The sequence below is a fragment of the Lolium rigidum genome, chromosome 6 (assembly GCF_022539505.1).
Source record: "Lolium rigidum isolate FL_2022 chromosome 6, APGP_CSIRO_Lrig_0.1, whole genome shotgun sequence".
Lineage (NCBI taxonomy): Eukaryota > Viridiplantae > Streptophyta > Magnoliopsida > Poales > Poaceae > Lolium > Lolium rigidum.
The window spans coordinates 301,303,649-301,308,823 of NC_061513.1; positions in this window are offsets into that span (position 1 = coordinate 301,303,649).

The following is a 5,175-nucleotide window of genomic DNA, read 5'->3' on the forward strand; positions in this document are numbered from 1 at the left end:
AACTAACATAGGTGGTTCAAATCGGATAGGAAATTTCGCATAGATACATTTTGATATTAAATTTTTTTTTCATCGGAGGTCGTATACAACCAGAAATCCCGTTTACCGAATCATGACGCCATTTTGCATAATATATCGAAATTCATGTTTTTCAATTTTCTCTAAACGTGGACATCTCGAAGGATTTTATTTTATGAATTTTCTATCATTTTCTTCTATTATTTCGAAAACTGAAAAGGCAATCTACACGGGGTGTGGAGGGGAAAATATGTGCCCGCCTTACTGCCGGCGCACCACCATGCAGGTGCGCCGGTGGTACTTTTACTACCAACGACGTACCAACATGGTGGTGCACCGGCGGTAAGGTAACCTCTGATTTTTGGGGTGGCTTGGATCTGGCCGACACTTATCCCCGGCACCCATATCTCTCGCTGCGCCGGCGGTATTTGAGAACCACAGTAACCCAATAAAGTAGGTGTGTCGGCGGCAAATACCACTGGCGTGCACCTTTTTTGGTGCGCCGGTGGTAACCCTGGACCTATAGCCTATTTTCTAGTAGTGCGAGGTCCCTTATCGTGGAACATGTGACCAACTCTTTTTGTAGTTTGTACGATGCGATACAAAATAATAATAAAAGATTTGTCTTTGTATATGTTGCAGATTGAATGCAAATAGCCAAATACACGTATGAGAACCTGGATATCTCAGTTAAATCAATGTATGCTGAAATGTTGAATTACAACATTTTGTCTAGGTAGAAATATATTTAGAAGTTTGAAGTCCCTCTTAAGATCATGAATTTTTGATTGGTATATATATGGGTAGAAGAATGATGATGACTACAAGTTACATTTGAGATGTTTGTACCGTAGGTCGATGATCTTTGGTCAGCGAAGAGCGCGCTAGCTAGTTGCATGTAGCTACTCAACGTGAAAAAACGAAATGAATAGATGCAAATTGGTTGTAAAAAATCTCACGTGTTTACACGCGTGTCATGGTACAATAGGTTCAATACTGATCCAAAATAAATGAATCAATTTTATCTAGATACACATGTATATAGACATGTTTTAATGTGTAGATACATACATATCTAGATAAAATTGAGTCACTTATTTTGTAACGTAGGTAATGTATTGGAGGGAGAGGACACATGCCTCTCTTTCTCCCACTTCCCTTTGGTCGGCAAAGTAGAAGTAGGAGAAGACAAAGCTGTGGAAGGCATAAGAAGCAAGCGAGGTCAATAGCCTGTAACGAGGGAGGGAGGATGTGTCAAAAATTTAGTTGTAAAAAACCACCCTTTTTGTACCCACCCCGATTAATATGTTAGAAGGAAGATGCATATTTTATCGATTAAGGCATTGGGAAGTAGGTGCATATTCATGGACTTATCATGTGAAGTAAGTGTCATGGATTAAATATTTAATGTCTAGCTCGTTGATCCTGCTAGATCCAATTTATTGTGTTTCCCCATGTGAGGGACCGTTGCTATGGTGCTAGGGGTGCAACCATTATGTCATAATGAACACTGGTCATAAGTCAGGTCGGCCAATAGATACCACATGAAAATGATAACAGGTTAAGAAAAAGAAGAAATAACACTCTTTAGTAGACTTCCAAGTGCAGGTGTACAGTCTCTGTTTGCCAGCTCAAAGTAGTCGAGCACTGAGCGCACCCGCTCAGGTCCATCCAGCCAATGAGGTGTCTGACTCATATGGTGACCAAGGACATACCGGAAAATAATAGATAAATGTAAATCATATTTCTTTCAACCATCCCTGGCATGCACTCCTGTTGCGGTCAGAAACCCACCGGCGGGCAGCGACGGGCAACACCGTAGAGCCGGGAGTCTCCTAGGACTGCGGCTGGCCCTGGTCCCTCTGAGCGACGGCCCGCAAAGCCTCGGCACGCACGTCCGATGCTGATGCAAGGGCGTGCCACCTGACCTATACCTGGTCAGGAAGGTGTTGGATGATGCCTCGCTTAGTTTCCTGCATGGCATACACGTAAACATTAAATACGAGCCTCGATCGGCTCTCAGGTTGTCCTGTGAATCGGCTCAAGGAGCCGATCCACCCATGATGCGTACAAGGTGTACGATCAGATGGTGGTGCTGCTTGATCGAAATAAAGGTAAAACGACCTACTACGATTTAGGGTTTTCACCGCATAATCGGAACATCCTACTCGTGATTGAGCCTGGCGGCCACGCACGGTGAACGTAAACCGACCCTAGACAAGGCCTAAAAACCAACACGAAGTTGATCCTCGGAACATCCCGTCTAGGGCTAGCAAACTACACCCTACGCGCCACTGGATCCTTCAACCCGTTTGTAAGGCCTAACTATGCAGATATTAAACTAATCCTTGAAGAACAAGGAGCAATCATAACGGATCGGATCTACTAAATAATGATCAAGCGGGGTGCCGCCCTTACACCCAAGGTAGGTGTAAGGGCGGCTAGATGTCTAAGGGTCGCACGACGATAGTATATGATACGATGAACAATGCTAACCCTAAAACATCTATGATAACTATGTTGCTCGCCATCAAAAAGGCTTCAGCACGAGCAACGCATGAACGACGAATAAATGTGTACTGCCTAGATCGCAAGATGCGATCTAGGCAGCATGATTGGTTTGTGGTGAACGTGATTGTTGTTTATTTCATAAACCCTAGATACATATTTATAGTCCGTAGACTTTCTAACGTGGGAATAATCCCAACCGGGCACGAGCCCAACTCTGTCTAAACGACACGTATCCTACTATGGTACGGATACACGGGCAAGCTAGCCCAAACTTGGTATATAAAGCCGATTCATGTATTTCTTCCATGTATGCTCTTCAAGCCCATCTTCAATCGCGGCCCACCTCTGATCCGGTCAAATTCTGGTGATAACACATGCCCCCCTGGTTTTGGAAATGACATTTCCAAAATCATTATGTTTTTCTTTCGTCGGGTCATGTCGTGGCAGAGCAGAACTGTCGCAGTATCCTTCATCATAATGCCTTGCCTCCTCCACTTCTCCGCGTGACCTGGCAATTTTTTTTTACGGGCCGATTTTCTATCGGCCCCCAATGTTTCACTGCACATGTATCGCACATGTTCATCTGATTAGGTGCCCCCCGAGCCGATTCTGCCAGGTATCTGCTGATATCGGCTCTGTGGTTAGCCAAGGCACTATATGCGAACGTCGGCTCGGTTGAGACCAGTGTTGACTTCTTCCAACTCATCAGCCGATGTAAACCCATTGTCCATTAGATCGACGTTGAACCCAGGAAGAACGCATGGTGAGGATAATTTTTGCCGATTGCTGGAATCGGCCTCCATGTTGAATTGCTCAATGAAGGTTTTGCAATGTTCCTCCATAGATCCTTGGGGCCGATCACATGGATCGGCATCGCCACGTTTGTCCATAGATGTTGCTTTTGTTACACGGTCAGGCCGGTGGATAAAACCAGCCTAACCCCGTCCTTTGTCACGTCGATGCGCTCGCAGTCGTCCAAATTAATGCCTGAGAGTGGCTCTTGGCCTGATATCTCCCAAACGTTCATGCCAGCCGTTGAAATTTCGGCTGAATCATCTGCGTGGACGACTTCTACTTCATCTCCATCCCATTGTATTAAGCATTGGTGCATCGTGGATGGAATGCAACAGTTGGCGTGGATCCAATCTCTCCCTAGTAGGACAGCATAAGTGCTCTTGCTGTCGACAATAAAGAACGTCGTAGGGACGGTTTTCCTTCCTACGGTCAGATCCACGTTCAGAACACCTTGTGCGTCAGATGCTTGGCCGTTGAAATCGCTCAGTGTCACATTGGTCTTGATCAGATCCGAGCTAGAGCGTCCCAATCGACGTAGCATGGAGTATGGCATAATGTTGACTGCCGCTCCGGTGTCCACCGGCATCTTGTTGACGAGGCTGCCCATTGATGTAACCTCGCAAGTACGGGGTCTTCGGATGCTCGTAGCTTCTTTCTCGTGGCTTCTCAAAGATGACCGACCGTGGGCCGCAGATCCAAGTTGTGCCACGGGTGCTTCGTCTAATCCTGGAGCACTAAACTCCGTTGGAAGGATGAACACCATGTTTGTGCCGGCCGATGTCTCATCATCGGCTTTCTCTTCTACGGGCGCCACTCTTTCCTTTGTGGCCGACCTTCTTCGTCCAGGGTTCGCTGAATTTTAGCGGCCAGATCAGGCCGCGCCTTCCTCAACGTGTGCAGGTCTAACCTTTCGGCTTCCTCCAACCCACGTAGTCGCTGAACCCTACGCTTTTGGGAACGGCTGAGCCCATCAGGGCACCACCTTGGCCGATGATACTTGTCTTCTTCATCATCGTCCTCTAGTTCCTCGAGATCTTCTACCCGAGCGGACTCAGCGTGCTTGTTCCGAGGCGGGAGAGGCCCTAGACGTTTGAACACGGACACGTTAGCTACATCCTTCTTCTTTTGTCTACATTCTGGACAGTTGCCGATTGTAGGCAATCGGCTCATTCCTGAATCCCAGCAGTGTCTGAAGAAGGGGCAGTCCCAATGCCTATCCACATCGTCTTGCTCTCTCGACTTTTCCTTGGCGTGGCGCTCATATCTCTCCTCGTCGCGATCATGCCGACGGTGTCTCCTGGCGTCCCTAGCCAGACGATCTCTTTCATCATCGTCGTCGTATCGCCGGCGTTGGTTGTATTGACCCACATACTTGTTGAGGAGGTGATCAGAGAGAGGTCGCTGATACCTTACGTTCATCACTTCTCCCTCTGTGATGTAGCGCTTGCCATCGTGACGGAGCCGATCGCGCGGAGCGGCTTCCTCTGTGTCCTTGCTATGAGAGCAGCTGCCCTCATCTCCGTCCTTACCAGAGTGGTGCCCAGGTCCTACCATGTTGATATTGCACGAGAATCTTGGTTGGCACCCTCCATGATAAGTGTACTCCACCGTGTTAACGGCGGGGAAGGGGTGTGTGTCGACCTTCATGGCGTACTGGCTGAAAATTAGACGCCCTTGTTCTATCGCCATTTGGACCTGCCGACGCCACACCCTGCGGTCGTTGGTGGCGTGGGTGAACGTGTTATGCCACTTGCAGTATGGCTTTCCGTTCAGCTCCTGCACCGTGGGGATCTTGTGGCCTTGGGGTAACTTTAGCTGCTTCTCCTTGAGTAAGAGGTCGAAAATCTGCTC